Below are 20,286 nucleotides of genomic sequence, written 5' to 3'. Positions count from 1 at the left end.
TATCACATATTTATTTGATAAAATAATATTGATAATAACAATAATAAATAAAAGTTGTATTATTTTGTAATAATAATTATTATTATTCTACTAATAAAAATAACAATATTTATATTTATATTTATTAAAAATGATACTAATCATGATAAAATGATAATTTTTATTAATAATAGAATTAAAATGATAATAATAATGATATCTTATAATAACAATGATATTTCTATTAAAAATGATAATTTTTGTAAAATGATAATTTTAATATTAATAATACTTTTAATAATAATAAAAATGATAAAAATAATAAAATCGATATTTTTCTCTTGAATTAATGTCTTACAATATTTTAATTTCATCATGATACTCATACTCATTATTTCCCAATCAGTTTGTTAATAGCTTTTAGTCGTCTTTATATTGCGTTCATAATAATGATAATAATAGTAATCAAAATAATTAGATGTTTCTAATATTAGTTTTAATTACAATAATACTAATAATAATAAATGCTACGATAATATTTAACGATAATACTAATAATAATAATAATAATAATAATAATAATAATAATAATAATAATAATAATAATTAGATAAAAACTATAACGACGATAATAACGACGATAATAATAATCATTTTTAATAATAATACAAAAAATTCAATTGACTATAACTTCTAATCCGTTCATCGAAACCATTCGATATCTAAATGAAAAGTCCTTAATTTTTCGCTAGCTTTCCAACGACATGCATATCTTATACCTTATCTCAACCGCATATGTAACTAATTCAGGATTCAACATAACCTATCTAATGGCAATATCAAAAAATACAAACATGCATAACCCTATATACTCGAGCACTAGTCAGGGATACACTATTAATATATAAAAGTTAAGTTATGAGTGCTCACGTATCAATATTGAGATTCAATATTGCAGGAAAGGTGCGTAAATGCAACGGAGATGATAAACACTAGATTGACCTCGCGAGCATACCCATGAACATTACCCATAACCTCCATAGCTATAACCCATAATTTCCTTAGCTCTATCCCGCTCATAAAACCCGTCTTGAAAATAATGCACTCATGACCTCGTCGTAGTATTTTATGTATAATACTAATAATAATAATACTTCTAATAATAATAATACTTCTAATAATAATAATAAGATTAATAATAATAATAATAATAATAATAATAATAATAATAATAATAATAATAATAATAATAATAATAATAATAATAATAATAATAATAAATAAAATAAATCATACGTAATATATAGAGATGAGAGTTTTGAATTTGTGAAATGACTTGGCCGAAGTGTTCGAGTTTTATAGATCCATTTTTGTGTCTCGTAGCTCCGCAATTGCGGAGATCTTAGGTGTATATTGGCCACGATCACGGTGGACCCCATTCCAGCACTCATTCAAATTTCGCATGTGCTGCCGACACTTTTAATATAATTATATATAATATATTTAATTAATATAATTAATTAAATATTATATTATATTTACGTGCATAGTTAATCTGTAAATTTAGTTCCTATGATTCGTACGTCGTCACTCGACTTACATCCCGGTTCCGGTTTTTTGAACGCTATTTCGTACGCTTAGAAAATTAGCACTTTACATTGCGCGACGTGTACTCTTATCAATAATTAGACTTAAATCAATGAAAAACTATCCCACTCAAAGTGTAACTTAATCTTTTGAGTGTTTTGGTCATTTACTTCTATAAATCAACTTCACATTGGTTATCAAAATATATTATTTTAGATCAAACGTTTTATATTATATTTCATCGCTTGCAATATATATATATATATATATATATATATATATATATATATATATATATATATATATATATATATATATATATATATATATATATATATATCTTTATTTTAAAAAATAAATTTGTTCCTATATAGTTGAAGTATTTATTTAATAATACAATATTTAGTTTTTCAAAACTAAATATATTTAAGAATCATTTCACTAAAAAGATTATAATAGTAGAAGTTGTTATATCGTAAAACGTTTTAGAAAAGCAAGTGATGTCAAAGCTAAGGGGTATAAAATACTATTGAAGTTTACAACGAAACACTATTAAATACGATACAATTTTACACAAGTTTTATTTATTTATAGAATGGATATACTTAAACCTTGCTACAACACTATAGGCAGTGTACCTAATCGTAGAGTAGTATAGTTTTTAGTAAGTCCGGTTCGTTCCACAGGAAGCGGGCTTATTGCACACTATATTTTTAAACAACTATATTTGTACAAAATATATATAATAATATATAAAAGGGGGTTTACCGTTTAATGACCGGTTTGTCGATTTATATTTTAAGCGAAGCGTATAGTAAATGACGATATTTAAATAACAATATAAAATAAATAACAATAATTGAAATGACAATAAATAAAAGTACGAGGAAAAATGAAATAAAATATATTATGCTTATTTAAACTTCCGTAACCATGATGTTTGACGTGTTGATTTTAGTTTTATGCCCATGGGTTAATTGTCCTTTGTCCTGGATTATTTAATATGTCCGTCTGGTTTTTGTCCATAACAGTCCATCAGTCATAAATATAAAGTGCGAGTGTCCTCGTCAAATTATCCTTATACCCGAAGTTAAATATTCCAACTAATTGGGGATTCGAATTGTAACAAGGTTTTAATACTTTGTTTAATGAATACACCAGGTTATCAACTGCGTGTAAACCAAGGTTTTACTACTTTGTTAGCAATTACACCAATTACCCTTGAATGTAATTTCACCCCTGTTTTAATTATTCTAGTGGCTATTAATCCATTCCCGTGTCCGGTTAAATGAACGATTATTCGTACATATAAATATCCCGCCCATCGTGTCCGATCGAGTGTATATGGTAATTTATAAGGACGCCCAATTGTAAATCTTTATATTAACATTAACAAACTATCATTTAGTTAAACAAATATAAAGCCCATTAATAGCCATAGTCTAATTTCCACAAGTGTCGTTCTTTTGTCCAAACCCCAATTATGGTACAAAACCCAATTACCCCGTCTTTAATATTTAGTCCAACATCATGATTACTTTGGCTCAAATAAGCATAATAATAACTTAAGTACGAGTCATTAATTTAAAAAGGAGAACATAGCTTACATTGATTATTTATCGCGTAGTGTTACACGGACAGAGCTCCGACTTTAAAAACCCGTAAAAATAACTTTTACATAACCCAAACTAATCTAATATAACACTAATCTATACTATATATACATATATATATATTTATTTATATTATACTAGGGAGTATTATTATTATTATATTTTTTTTACACGCAGAATTCGTGAGCTTTTATAGAAATTTTGATTTCTGACAGCTCCGCGAGTCGTGGAGTTTTTAGCCTTCAAACTCCGCGAGTCGCGGAGTTTGAAAATCCAGCTCAGGATCATTTGTCTCATAGCTTGTCGACATAATTTTTAAATATATATAATATATAAATAATTTATATAATTATTTAAATATTATATTATATTCTTGTGCATAGTTGACTTGTAATTTTTGGTCCGTTGCGTCGGGCGTTGATAGTTGACTCATGTCCCGGTTCCGGATTTTCGAACGTCCTTGCGTATAATTTAATATCTTGTACTTTGCGTTTTGTAACTTGTACTCTTGTCATTTTTAGACGTTTTTCATCAATAAATTGAACCTTTTGAATTGTATCTTGAACATTTGAGCTTTTTGGACGTTTGTGTCTTCAAATCTTCGTTTTCGCCTTTTGTCTTCGCACTTATTTATTTAAATAATTACAATGAAATTATAATACAATTACATATGAAAACCTATTATTTAGGAGGGATATTGCTATGAAATATATGTTCCTTTTTAGCCTTATCAAATATCCCCACACTTGAGCGTTGCTTGTCCTCAAGCAATACAGAATTTGAAATAAAAACATACATGAATCACTTTTTTATTCATCACACTTTGTACATCAGTGATTTTGATATGGTGGTATAAACAATGATAGTAACGATAGAACCATGGTTAAAGGTGGGTGTGCCATCCACAGTTGCCTCGGGTTTAGGTCAACGACACTTGCAATCAAATAGCCGATTTACTTTCGGTTCCCAAAGCAAAGTGCACCTTTGAAAGGCGGTTTACAGTCCCACATGACTATAAAAATTTAGATCCTTTAGGAAATAGGATCTTTATGAAAACATTTGATCTTTTGAAAATTCAATCTAGCTTTTACCCTAGATAAGTTTTCTGATTTGATCCACCATTGGTGTTGCAAAATATATTTGTGGATCAATATTTTGGCTAAAAACATTTAGGTTCGTGTAATCCACTGCTATCCCGGTATCGGAAAGCACACATCCAGTTTACTTGTTCCGTATATTACCTTTCGGCAAACTACCGTCCGGTTGTAAAGGAAAGCGATGAACAAGAAACTGTTAAGGCAATGTCCCGTGACATGCAGATGATTATGGTCTTTTAACGTGTCGGATGCTAGAACTATCCTTGGTAGGAGCGATAGTAAAGATCATCCTATGATTTTTCGGTCTGGTACAAGGTCCTGTCTCCGACCATGCTATGCAACCACCGTTCTTACGGTTGACACCCGATTTGGTTCAGGTGACCTAATGAATTCCAGGTGAATTCCTAGGATTTTACGTTCAATGGTAATGAACGCATTGAAAATGGATTTTCAGAAAACAAATCGGTTTGCAATTTTGATCAAAATATTTTCTCGTTCAAGCTCGAGTTTAGATATCATTGAATTCCATGAGTTTGAATTCTCAATCTTTAAGGTCAATCTCTAGGATTGAGTTATATCAGTCTTAAAAGCTGATTTTTAATCTTTAAGGAGATTATCCTTTCTGGGGATCTGATTCATTAGTCTTATCAAGCTAATTTGCACGGTGCCCTCCCCATTTTACGAGACAGATCCTCTCATGGTTAGGATAAGTCTGACCACATGGCGACCCTGTTTGATGTTGAGGTCCGTGGATTTCCTGCTGATTTTAGTGATGACTTTTCTAGATTTTTCGTCAACCTACAACTGGTCTGGACGACAACTTCTTGACCTAAATCAAGAAGCGCGTGTCTTTTTCGGAAGACTTTACTTCCTTTTAATGATGGAATTGATTCATCGTGTAGATCCATCTTTTATTACAGTAAATCGGGTAAAATAGTTAATTTAGTCCAAAACAAAAGCACCTGCAATAAACTTTACAGAAACATGTGATAGATAATTTTTTTATTGAATAACTTGGTATATTCTCCCCACACTTGGCTTTTTTTATGCGTCTTTTTATATCCTAATAAATAAATTCAAGCGTTTTAGTTGTTTCTCAATTTATGTCCTTTCCGAGGTAACGAAAATTTCGGTATTAACACCTAGTTTTCACCGTTCATAAATATGTATAAACATGATTTTGAATTCATTTAGTTGAAAATTTTTCAAATTTTCACAAAATTTGGCAAATAAAACCAAGTGTAAACCCGAAAGAATTTATAACCCTTCCCCACACTTAAGATCATGCAATGCCCTCATTTGCATGAAATCAGACTCTAATTATAAATTTATGAGGGTGATTAGTGTAGAAAAGTGATTGAAAATACCCAGTTTGTAATTACAAAGTTCGTCGAATGATAGATGGTGCGTCTCATCGTTTATTCTTTCTTGTTTTATCACACATGTTTTTCTTCAAAAATGGCTGCTTTTATGAACTGTTTGCTAATCTTTGAAAATGCGTCTTTTACCCTAACTTATCATGTATTTTTGTTAACGAGTTATGCTCTAACCCGAACCCCTAATTTAACGTTAAGTGGGGTTAGACTTCCCCACACTTAGCTGACGACATGTGAAGTCGGTAGAATAAGTTCCACGAATTAAAATAGTGAGCCAGTTATTTACATCTCGGGTGGTATATATTATATCAATGGGTTTAAAGTTTAGACCCACCCGAATATCACTACTTATTTCTTTTTTAAGTGTAGTTTTTAGTAAATAGATATGTCTCTTTTCTGGTTCTTGGTCAAATGGATCGATATACATCGACATACATATTATAGGGCGAACAATTCCTAACATTTCCTTCCTTTTATTCTCGAGATCAAAGTTTTCACCTCTATTACCCGATTGGGTGAAATCCGAGGTGTCATTATCTATTACAGCTTGTAGTTCATCTTTGGTAGATGACTCGTCTATTGAGAATATTGGGTTAGAAGGTTGTGTAATGGTGAATTTCGGGATTGGAGTAGATTCTTCTTCATTAACGGTACTTATCGGTCCCACCACTTTGGTCTCGAGGGTAAAGTTTTTAACGTTATCGTTTTCCCAAGAGTACCAATTTGTCACCCTTACTTTTTCTTCATTCATTGATTGATCGATGATTTCGTCGGTAGAGGCTAATGTGTCGATATGTTGTGAAATGGGTAAGACTGAATAAAAAGTATCATCCGGATAATTGGTGATTTCAGAGCTCTCGAATTCATCAAAATTCGATGATATGAGATTTTCTTGCACAATACTCCTCAGATCAACAGGTGTGTAGTCTGATAGAGTTTCAGCTTGCCGGTTTACAAACTCTCTCATTTGTTCATTTTGAGCATTGAGTTCTTTGAGTTTGATTTTCATATTGTCTAATAAATTTTCAGACACGTAATTTTCCTCGTCTACTGGTTGTTGAGTTTGGAAATATTCTTGGGAATAATCCCAATTTGAATTGTATTCTTCATAATCATTCCATTCAGGTTCCGTGGGTGCGTAATTTTCCATAGGAACGTAATAATAACATTCCCATGTTGAGTGATAATCTCCGCAGATTTCGCAACCAGTTATTGTTTCGTCATTCGTGATCCAAGATTGACCGAACGAATTGTCATCAACACCCGTTTGAAAGTATTGATTTAATTGATTTTGGATATCAAAAAGAGTTTCCATAGCCTTGTTTTCAAAATTTTCCATTTTATTGCGATGGCCAAATTTTAGCTACAATGTGGTGCATTTACTAATTATCCTATTAGTTATAAAAATAGAAAAACTTATATAAGTTGTCCAATTAATAGACTTTTCTGCTTTTGCCCACGTTTCGAATAGCCAAAAGATGCAGCAGGGAGCCAGAACCCTTTAAATCAGAAGCTCACAACTCAGCCACTAACAAATCCAACTATTACTACGAAGCAGAAAATTGTCAACGTCCATTAATTTAACCACTTAAATAATTTTTCTTTCCGTTTGAGATATTAGATAAGAAATAGAGAAAATTTCTAAGTCCTAAAAACTAAAGTGTCGAGAAATAATAAAGAAAAAGAATGCGCGTCGAAAAACGTCGAAAAATAAAAATAAGAAAATAGAGCGTCGTGACTTAAAAGGCACTAAAATTTTAAAATCGTCGCAAAATTCTAAAGCACCTAAATCTTAGTCTAAAGAAATAGCACTTAAGGGATTTTACGGCAAAGCCTAAAAATCTAGAAGTAAAAATAACTATGGCAAAAACTAAGTTTAAAACTAAATATGAGCAAAAAATACAAATATTACGCTAAAACGATTAAAAAGGGACAAAATATAAAAATATACAAAAAGTTGTAAAAAGTACAATTTTTATAAAAATATTATTTTTATATTATACATTTATTAAAACTATTAATTTTACAATTTAATTAAACTTAATAAACTAAATATACAAATTAATTAAAACTTAAATTAAATACTAAATTAATTAAATATTTAACCCTAATACAAATTAATTAATAATAATTAATAATACTCCGTAATTAATGCAGATTAGGGTTCTGTGTACCCGTGTCAGAGTATCTCCGCGAGTCGCGGTATTCAAGGCAGCACACCCCGCGAGTCGCGGGGTTCCAAATTTCAACTCGGGTGCAGTTCAAAATTTGACGTTTTTTTTATTTTTTTTTATTTTCTGTTTTTATATTTTAAAATCTAAATATTTATATAATAAAAAATTATATTTTAAAAACTAAAATAAAAATAGAACTACTTTATAATTTTATAAATAAAAATCGTAAAACTAGCTTTATATATATTTTTTATTTTTTATTTTTTTTTCGGTTTTTTTTTTTTTTTTAAATTTGATATTGTTTTTCTAAAAATATATTTATACAAATATATATTACAAATATAGCGTTTCGCCAAGCTCCCCGGCAGCGGCGCCAAAAACTTGATGTCAAAGCTAAGGGGTATAAAATACTATTGAAGTTTACAACGAAACACTATTAAATACGATACAATTTTACACAAGTTTTATTTATTTATAGAATGGATATACTTAAACCTTGCTACAACACTATAGGCAGTGTACCTAATCGTAGAGTAGTATAGTTTTTAGTAAGTCCGGTTCGTTCCACAGGAAGCGGGCTTATTGCACACTATTATTTTAAACAACTATATTTGTACAAAATATATATAATAATATATAAAAGGGGGTTTACCGTTTAATGACCGGTTTGTCGATTTATATTTTAAGCGAAGCGTATAGTAAATGACGATATTTAAATAACAATATAAAATAAATAACAATAATTGAAATGACAATAAATAAAAGTACGAGGAAAAATGAAATAAAATATATTATGCTTATTTAAACTTCCGTAACCATGATGTTTGACGTGTTGATTTTAGTTTTATGCCCATGGGTTAATTGTCCTTTGTCCTGGATTATTTAATATGTCCGTCTGGTTTTTGTCCATAACAGTCCATCAGTCATAAATATAAAGTGCGAGTGTCCTCGTCAAATTATCCTTATACCCAAAGTTAAATATTCCAACTAATTGGGGATTCGAATTGTAACAAGGTTTTAATACTTTGTTTAATGAATACACCAGGTTATCAACTGCGTGTAAACCAAGGTTTTACTACTTTGTTAGCAATTACACCAATTACCCTTGAATGTAATTTCACCCCTGTTTTAATTATTCTAGTGGCTATTAATCCATTCCCGTGTCCGGTTAAATGAACGATTATTCGTACATATAAATATCCCGCCCATCGTGTCCGATCGAGTGTATATGGTAATTTATAAGGACGCCCAATTGTAAATCTTTATATTAACATTAACAAACTATCATTTAGTTAAACAAATATAAAGCCCATTAATAGCCATAGTCTAATTTCCACAAGTGTCGTTCTTTTGTCCAAACCCCAATTATGGTACAAAACCCAATTACCCCGTCTTTAATATTTAGTCCAACATCATGATTACTTTGGCTCAAATAAGCATAATAATAACTTAAGTACGAGACATTAATTTAAAAAGGAGAACATAGCTTACATTGATTATTTATCGCGTAGTGTTACACGGACAGAGCTCCGACTTTAAAAACCCGTAAAAATAACTTTTACATAACCCAAACTAATCTAATATAACACTAATCTATACTATATATACATATATATATATATATTTATTTATATTATACTAGGGAGTATTATTATTATTATATTTTTTTTACACGCAGAATTCGTGAGCTTTTATAGGAATTTTGATTTCTGACAGCTCCGCGAGTCGTGGAGTTTTTAGCCTTCAAACTCCGCGAGTCGCGGAGTTTGAAAATCCAGCTCAGGATCATTTGTCTCATAGCTTGTCGACATAATTTTTAAATATATATAATATATAAATAATTTATATAATTATTTAAATATTATATTATATTCTTGTGCATAGTTGACTTGTAATTTTTGATCCGTTGCGTCGGGCGTTGATAGTTGACTCATGTCCCGGTTCCGGATTTTCGAACGTCCTTGCGTACAATTTAATATCTTGTACTTTGCGTTTTGTAACTTGTACTCTTGTCATTTTTAGACGTTTTTCATCAATAAATTGAACCTTTTGAATTGTATCTTGAACATTTGAGCTTTTTGGACGTTTGTGTCTTCAAATCTTCGTTTTCGCCTTTTGTCTTCGCACTTATTTATTTAAATAATTACAATGAAAATATAATACAATTACATATGAAAACCTATTATTTAGGAGGGATATTGCTATGAAATATATGTTCCTTTTTAGCCTTATCAGCAAGATTAAATATACTCCTAATAGGTTTCAAGTCTTTAAATTAACGTTTGTTGGTGAAACGTGATATAAAGTCCAAAGGTTAGATAAACGTATGAAATCATCTTAATGTAAAATGTCGATATCCAACGTCTAAGTTATTTACATTCCACGTTTCAACTTTAAGATGGAAGTTAAAATAGTTATCTTATTAAAATCACGAGGAAAATGTTGTAAAGCATGAATTGAAAATCAAATAGGAATCTCCACTAACTCTTGTCTAGTTCTCGTTAATTGACACTTTGTTCTTATATGTAAATCACTTTAGCATCTTTCAGAATACTGTTAAAAAGAAAAGTTTCCTAAGTCAAAGTGGACCTCTCAACAGAGACTCATATTCATACAATGTATATGATAAATCAATCATTTGATATTATCTTCTAATTCCATCGATAATCATATTAAACAAATATGTTCACTTAAAGTGTTATACGTTTAATACTTTGTTAACGTTCACAAGTTATATTATATATATACACATACATACATATACATATTCATATTAAATTGTATGATGGTTCGTGAATCGTCGAAATTTGGTCGAGGTTAAATGAATGTATGAACACAATTTAAAATTCTTGAGATTTAACTTAACAAACTTTGCTTATCGTGTCGGAATAATGTAAAGATAAAGTTTAAATTTGGTCGGAAATTTTCCGGGTTGTCACATCTGATACCATTTCTGTCACACCCCCAAATAGGGTCTGGGGTATTTGTGACTAATTATATCAAATCACAGTTGTATAAACGAGAACGACTCTATATGAGACGTTTTATTGAGTTTTGCAGCGAAAGATAAATAGATTACATTGTATTTAGAGCATTAAATGTTTTTAAATAAATTGGTAAGTAATGCATGAAGACTCCAAGCATGGCATGAAATCAGCATCAAAGCAGCAGATATACAGCTGAAGCAATATTTAAGTACCTGAGAATAAACATGCTTTAAAAAGTCAACACTAGGTTGAGTGAGTTCATATGTGTGTCATAAATAATGATTTTAATAATAGATATAGACCACAAGATTTTTATTTATAAAAGTAGATCTCGCAGGGATCTAAAAGTAGTGCCAAGTTTGTGATATTTAGACTAAATAGTTTCAAAGTTTGCCCTGTGACAAGTTGTACTGTCCTTGTCGGTTTGAATAATTATTAAGTAATACAATGACTTGGTCAAATGTATCGGGGACGTTACTCCCGATAGGCCTACCCCCAATAATTAAGAATGCGTTATGTAAAAGCAATTAAAAATATCACAGTAGGGACTTGCAGGACATAGCCAGATATAGCACAGTTTAATAGTTGGTACTTGTGTCTAACGTATAAAGCAGTTATAAAAGTTGCGCATGTATTCTCTGTAGTGACCCGAACTTTTCCATGTTTATATATATTAAATGAAATTGATATTTACATGATTAAATATTTCCAACATGTTAAGCAATCAAACTTTTTAAGACTTGATTAATTGAAATAGGTTTCATATAGACAATTGACCACCCAAATTGATCGGCGATTCACGAACGTTATAAATTCGTAAAAACTATATGATGTTATATATATAGACATATATATGATTAACATGAAATTATGATAAGTAAGTATCTCACTAGGTATGTTAAAAATGAGTGATATACATAAAAATGAGTTTATTGAATTAAGAAACTCGAAACGATATATATAACGATTATCGTTATAACAACGTCTTACTAAATACATATGAATCATATTAAGATATTTTTACACTATGTTTAAATATGATAAATGATAAGTAAACATATCATTAAGTGTATTAACAATGAGCTACATATGTAAAAACAAGACTACTAACTTAAGGATTTCGAAACGAGTCATATATGTAACGATTATCGTTGTAACGACATTTAAATGTATATATATCATATTAAGATATATTAATACATCATAATATCATAATAATATAATAATTTAACATCTCATTAGATAATATAAATAATGGGTTAACAACATTTAACAAGATCGTTAACTTAAAGGTTTCAAAACAACACTTACATGTAACGACTAACGATGACTTAACGACTCAGTTAAATGTATATACATGTAGTGTATTATGTTGTAATAATACACTTTTGGAAGACTTCAAGACACATATCAAAGTACTTCTATTTAACAAAAATGCTTACAATTACATTCTCGTTCAATTTCATCAACAATTCTACTCGTATGCAACCGTATTAGTACTCGTACAATACTCAGCTCCTAGACGTATATACTATCGGTATATACACATAATAATTCAGCTCTTAGCAGCCCTAGATAGTCAACAAACATGTGGAACCAACAATTAGACAACTAGCATGACTTATGAGCAAGGAAACAAAAACAAGAACTCCTTTTAACCCCACTCACCTTCACCACTCACCACCTACTCCATTTCACTTCCAATTTTCTTCCCAATTCTCTCTCAAAACACACACACTCTTCCATGAACGTCTAAGTTACTATTTTTCCAGCAAAAATCATCAAATACAAGCTTTGGTTATTACCTATAATCATCATAAAAACAATTACTCAAGAACACATCAAGAACACTTTTAAGTTTACAAGTTTACTTCCAAGTTTCCTAATCCATTCCAAGCAATCATCTAAGATCTAGAAACCTTTGTTATTTATAGTAGGTTATCTTTCTAAATCAAGGTAATATTCATATTCAAGCTTTGATTAAATTTCTATAACTATAACTATCTTAATTCGAGTAATAATCTTACTTGAACTTGTTTTTGTGTCATGATTCTATTTCAAGAACTTCCAAGCCATCAAAAATCCTTTGAAGCTTAAGTTATTTTTTCATCATTTCCAGTAGGTTTACCTACTAAACTTGAGGTAGTAATGATGTTCGTAACATCATTCGATTCATATATGTATAACTATCTTATTCGAAAATTTGAACATGTAATCACTAGAACATAGTTTAGTTAATTCTAAACTTGTTCGCAAACAAAGTTAATCCTTCTAACTTGACTTTTAAAATCAACTAAATACATGTTATATATCTAAATGATATGCTAACTTAATGATTTAAAATCTGAAAACACGAAAAAACACCGTAAAACCGGACATACGCCGTCGTAGTAACACCGCGGGCTGTTTTGGGTTAGTTAATTAAAGACTATGATAATCTTTGATTTAAAAGTTGTCCTTATGGGAAAATGATTTTTCTTATGAACATGAAACTATATCCAAAAATCATGGTTAAACTCAAAGTGAAAGTATGTTTTTCAAAATGGTCATCAAGACGTCGTTCTTTCGACTGAAATGACTACCTTTACAAAAACGACTTGTAATCTGTATTTACGACTATAAACTTATACTTTTTCTGTTTTGATTCATAAACCTAAGTTCAATATGAAAAAATAGCAACTTGAATCACTCAAAACGGATTTAAAACGAAGAAGATATTGGTAAAACAAGATTGGATAATTTTGCTTGATGTAGCTACGTAAAAATTGGTAACAAATCTATATTAATCATATCCCAGCTAACTTATATTGTATCTTACATGTATTCTAATATATTATGTAATCTTGAGATACCATAGACACGTATGCAAATGTTTTGACATATCATATCGACCCATGTATATATATTATTTGGAACAACCATAGACACTCTATATGCAGTAATGATTGAGTTAGCTATACAGGGTTGAGGTTGATTCCAAAAATATATATACTTTGAGTTGTGATCTAGCCTGAGACGTGTATACACTGGGTCGTGGATTGATTCAAGATAATATATATCGATTTATTTCTGTACATCTAACTGTGGACAACTAGTTGTAGGTTACTAACGAGAACAGCTGACTTAATAAACTTAAAATATTAAAACATATTAAAAATGTTGTAAATATATTTTGAACATACTTTGATATATATGTACATATTTGTTATAGGTTCGTGAATCGACCAGTGGCCAAGTCTTACTTCCCGACTAAGTAAAAATATGTGAAATGAGTTATAGTCCCACTTTTAAAATCTGTTATTATTTTTTGGGATGAGAATACATGCGATTTTATAAATGTTTTACAAAATAGACACAAGTAATCGAAAATACTTTCTATGTTGGATTATCGAACCGAATATGCCCCTTTTTAGCTTGGTAGCCTAAGAATTAGGGAAATGGCCCATAATTGACGCGAATCCTAAAGATAGATCTATTTGGCCCAACAAGCCTCATCCGAGTTACGAATGCTTTAGTACTTCGATTTATCATATCCGATGAGAGTCCCAGAATGATGGGGATATTCTATATGCATCTTGTTAAGGTCGGTTACCAGGTGTTCAACATATGAATGATTTTTATCTCTATGCAGTTTGCGAAATGCCTGATATGAGATGTGTTATAAAAATGAAATCTCGTGGTCTATTATTATGATTTGATAATATGTAGGTTAAACCTATAACTCACCAACAATTTTGTTGACGTTTTAAACATGTTTATTCTCAGGTGATTATTAAGAGCTTCCGCTGTTGCATACTAAAATAAGGACAGGATTTGGAGTCCATACGTGTATGATATTGTGTAAAAACTGCATTCAAGAAATTTATTTTGATGTAATATATTCTTATTGTAAACCATTATGTAATGGTCGTGTGTAAACGATATATTTTAGGTTATCATTATTTGATAATCTACGTAATGCTTTTTAAACCATTATCGATAAAATAAAGGTTATGGTTGTTTTAAAAATGAATGCAGACTTTGAAAAACGTCTCATATAGAGGTTAAAATCTCGCGATGAAATCAATTAATATGGAACGTTTATAATCAATATGAACGGGACATTTCATTCTTAGCCCAAATATATATATAAAAAGGGAGCTATGAAAACTCACGATACGATACGATAGTTTGTAGTAAATATGTATATGATGGCACTGAACAAGTACAGAGTTGACCTCGGATTCACGAACCTATATCAAGTATATATATTAATACGTATACTTGTAATCGAATAAGTTTATATATTATTTCACTTGTTATATATATATATATATATATATATATATATATATATATATATATATATATATATATATATATATAAGTATTTATTTGATAAAATGATATTAATAATGATAATGAATAAAGAGTTGTATTATTTTGTAATAACAATAATAATACTAGTAGTAAAAATGATGATAATCATAATAATTTTAAAAATAATAATAATAATAGTAAAAATGAAAGTTCTTATAATACTAATAATAGAAATAATTAAAATGTTGTATGTTAACAATAGTAATGATTAATAATTTTTGTAATATCCATAATAATAATAATAATAATAATAATAATAATAATAATAATAATAATAATAATAATAATAATAATAATAATAATAATAATAATAATAATAATAGAAATAATTAAAATGTTATATGTTAACAATAGTAATGATTAATAATTTTTGTAATATCCATAATAATCATAATAATAATAATAATAATAATAATAATAATAATAATAATAATAATAATAATAATAATAATAATAATAATAATAATAAAAATATTAAAAATGCTACCTTTAATGTAATAGGCCTTTTAAAAAAAATGTCGTCTCCTGGACTCGAACCCGAGACCTCTCGCTATCCCGCTAACACCCCTTACCACTCGACTGTTATTTTTTATCTGATTATAACTCGAATTAAAACTTATTTAACTTATTTCTTCTTCTGTTTCTACTTCATCTTCCACAAAACTGAAATCGAGCAGAGACCAAGTATAATCTTAACAGCTAATTAAATGAATGGATTTGAAGATCTTTCCAGTGTAATATAAACGTTTAAGTGGTGATTGAGATTAATCAAAATCGAAAAGAAAAAAATATATATAGCAACAGCAGCTTCGAAGAATACGAGTATGACTTAACATCAATTTTGATTTCTAGACTGTTTTTGACTCAAGTTTATACATGAAATAGGTTATAAATGGATCCTAGAAACTTTCCAAATCATTAATTTAACCAAAAACATTAAAACGAATTCCAATTTCGCGAAGAACAAAACAGTTAACTTTTTAAAAAATTAACTTTGACTTGAAAATTCGGATTCGTTATGAAGAATTGAAATTTGATATTTTGCAGACAGTTTGACTAGAGAATCCTAACAACACTGTATTTTTAGATTTTGTAAATTGTTTCGAATTCGGGCTTTTGGTATATTGAGTCAAGAACAGAGGTTATCGAGTTTTATACTGAGTTTTCTGTTTAGTTTTTCAAATTATAGCAGCTAATCCCTAATTATAATATTGATGGTGGGTAATCGAATGATTGAAGCAAAGATTAAAATATGATCGACTTGTTTTATAGCAGATGATGGTTCGATAGCAACAAAATTAAAACCAGTAGGAAATAAAAAAAATACATCACGATCGAATTAAAAAATATAATCAGATTAAAAAAATAAAGTTGGATCACAATGAGATTAAAAATCAAAAAGCAGATCACGATTACCTAATAAGATTAAAAAATCAGTCGACCTAAATTAGGTATTAGGTTCTTTTCTTATAATTTAATTAATATTAATAATAAATAAATATATTAATAATAAAAATTCTAATAATAATAATTATATTAATAATAATAATATTAAAATAATACTAATAATAATATAAATAATAATGATAATAATAATTATACATAATAATGTTAATAATAATAATAATAATAATAATAATAATAATGAAAATATTAATAAGTTATTTTATAATGGTAATAATAATATTGATAATGATATTTCATTATATTAATATTAATGTTAAATATTAATAATAATGATATTTATAATAATGTTAATAATTTTTGTAAAAGTGATATTACTAATAATAATAACAATAATATAAATTATGTTAATGATATTAATAATCATATTAATCATAATAATAAATGATGAATGTTAATAATAATAATTTTGATAATAGTAATATTAATAATAAGGACAATACTGATAATGATAATTGCAACCAATGATAATATTGTTAATTAATTAATAATAATAATATTAATATAATAAATTAATACTAATAATTGTTCGTGAATCGTCGGAATTTGTCGAAGTTTAGATGAAATCATGTACGGATTTTTGTTTAAATTAACTCGAAAATTTCCGGGTTATCACAAGTGCACTAAATTTTGGGATGGCATTTGGTTTGGAGATATTGCTTTCAAACACAGGTTCAAAAGATTATATGCACTGGAATCGAATAAGGCAGCTTTCGTCAAGGACCGTATTTACTGGTCAGGTTCTGGTTGGGTTTCGAAGTGGGTGTGGAGCAGAGATATTCGTGGGAGATCGTCAACAGAATTATCTGATTTGAACACCTTGATATCTTCATTTCAGCCCCCAGTTGGTACAAAAGATGGATGGGCTTGGACGTTGGATAGCCAAGGTATTTTCACGACAAAAAAAACTTAATCTCCTTATTGATGATCTGAGTTTATGTTCGGGGTCCTCAGGGTTGGCTACAATGCGAAATAATTTAGTCCCAAACAAACTAGAAATCTTTGTTTGGAGAGCGATACAACGCCGGCTTTCGGTTCGAGTTGAGTTGGATAATCGGGGCATCGACCTAGGTACAATAGTTTGTCCTACATGTAATGATGATATTGTATCAGTGGAACATGCTTTGATTTTTTGTAAGCACGCTCGAGATATTTGGGATAAAGTAGTTAAATGGTGGGGTTTTCAAAATGTAAACAATTGGTCTTTATATGAGCTTTTCTGTGGAAATAACGGGAACAATATTTCGGGTCGGGGTAAATTGATTTGGCAGGCAATCGAATGGATCACCGGATACCACATTTGGAAAAATCGGAATCAAAAGGCATTAAATAACAAATGGTGGACAGGACCGATGGCTCTATCCGAAATACAATTAAAGAGTTTTGAAAGGATCTCATGTCGTTTGCGGAAGAATAAAATATAATGGCTTCAATGGTTTTTGGATCCTGCTTCTTGTATATAATTTTACTTTGTATAGTTTGATTTTATTGTATTCATAGGTACACTGTATAGAGTTTGATCTCACTGATCAGGTTGTGGCCATGGGCCTTCTGTATAGGTGGTTTGTTGTTTTCTTTTGGTTTAATAAAAGGTTTTGCTGCTTTTCTAAAAAAAAAAGAGTGTGAGGAACGCACTCATGTTGAAAAATTTAGATTGTTACACATTCAAATGTTGATTTTATTATAATGTTTTAATTATTATGTATTGTGAAAGTATCTTCAATTCTAATTTAAAATTTAAATGCTTATAAGAATTTTGATAACAACTAATTTTACTCCTTCAATATTACACTTTTTGATATGAATACTGGTTTGTGAGATGTCGCAAATATATAAAGAATATACTTTTACACTAATTAAAACGAAAAATCATAGAACTTTATTTGGCATCACTAGGGCACTAAACGAGCCGAGCCGAGCTTGAGCTTGACTCGTTTAAATTTTAAAAAGTTCGAGTTCGAGCTCGACTCGATTCGAGCTTACTATATTAAGCTCGAGTGTGGCTCGTTAAAATTTTAAAAAACGCGAACTCGGCTTGTTTAGGCTCTTTAATTATATCATTTAAATTTTGTTATTAATATAATATACTCCCAATAATACGTTATTATCATTTATAATAATTTTTAGTCGCATATAATATAATTTATAATTTACCATCATTAGATTAAGTATTATACATATATAAATTATTGTTATTATCGTGTAATCATATGTAGAATATATAATATTATTATAAAAATATAAATTAATTGTATACAAATGAAAAAGCTCGTTTATGTTCGCAAACATGTTTGAGCTCGATATTGAAAACTTGAGCTCGAGCTCGTTTATTAAACGATCTTTGAAATGTGTTCAAGCTGAGGCTTGTGCTTATTTAAACTCTGCTCGAATCAAACTTTTAACGAGTTGAGCTCGAGTAGCTCACGAGTAGCTCGACTCATTTACAACCCTAAGCACCACATGGTTATTTATACTCGGATTAAAGTAAGCCAAATGTTTTGTGACATTTTTGATTGAGAATTCTGGCTACGCCAACTGATGTTGACTGCAATTACATAACCATTATCTTTGTTAGTTTTAAACTTCGTTAAAGACATTTTTTAACAGCAAACACACATTCTTTTTATCCACTGCGAGACTTGAACTCAGATGAGTTCCATTAATAACGTTAAGTGCAGGGGCGGAGCTTAGAGTAACCCGGAGGGGGTATCCGCCCCACCTGAATTTAACGGATAAAAAAAATTTGACACTAATTTTTTTTTTTTTTTTACTAAAAAATAAGGTTTTTATTAGTGTTTACCTCCACTGAAAATAAAAAATTTATTAAATTTTCGCATCCGCCTTATCTGTCTTTGAGTTCAAGCCACTGTCTAAGTGAGAATACTTTTGATCATTAAAGTTTTTTGGATAGTTCAATAATCTATTATCTATTATTAGGCAAAAAAAGGTTCATAAAAAAGTAGATTCTCAACTAAAATTAGGTGGCTATGATGGTTACTTTCATGAAACTTAACTATATGGTAAAGATGAATATAAAAAACGTTATCATCAAAGAAACTTTTAGTAGTTGGCACCATGACTTAATTTTTAATTTTTAACTCCTCCACTTCGTGACTCGACTCGTATGTCGTGAAAGTTATTATTCTGAAACATATGCTTAATTCATAATATATTATAGTTATCTTTTTTCTATTTATGTTTAGTTACATCAAGTTAAAAATTTATCTGTTTTTCGAACTAGTAAGAATCACACAAGACTCGGAAGGAAAATTGAATAACCAAAGTGAGAGTTAATATCATTTATTAAAAGCGACTTATCAGTATATCTTGTAATCATTTTTGTGTTATCATTTTAAAGATATTATTTCAATGAGGTTTGAACTTGAATCATCTTTTGCCTTCTTGTTTTCGACTATTCGATCGAAATAGAAAATTCTATAAAGTTGTTTCATAATAAAAGTATGTACATTTATTCGTGTGTAATGGGATTTATAGTAATTTATACTTGTGCGATGGGATTCATATTAATTTATTCATTTGTATATGATGAATGGTGATCGGTGATGATGATATAAAATAAAATAAAAAAATATAAATATATACTAAACTACGAGTATAATATAATAATTATTATTTGCCTTTTTATAAAG

Source organism: Rutidosis leptorrhynchoides, chromosome 2 (genome assembly GCF_046630445.1).
Source record: "Rutidosis leptorrhynchoides isolate AG116_Rl617_1_P2 chromosome 2, CSIRO_AGI_Rlap_v1, whole genome shotgun sequence".
NCBI lineage: Eukaryota > Viridiplantae > Streptophyta > Magnoliopsida > Asterales > Asteraceae > Rutidosis > Rutidosis leptorrhynchoides.
This window is presented reverse-complemented; position numbering follows the sequence as displayed.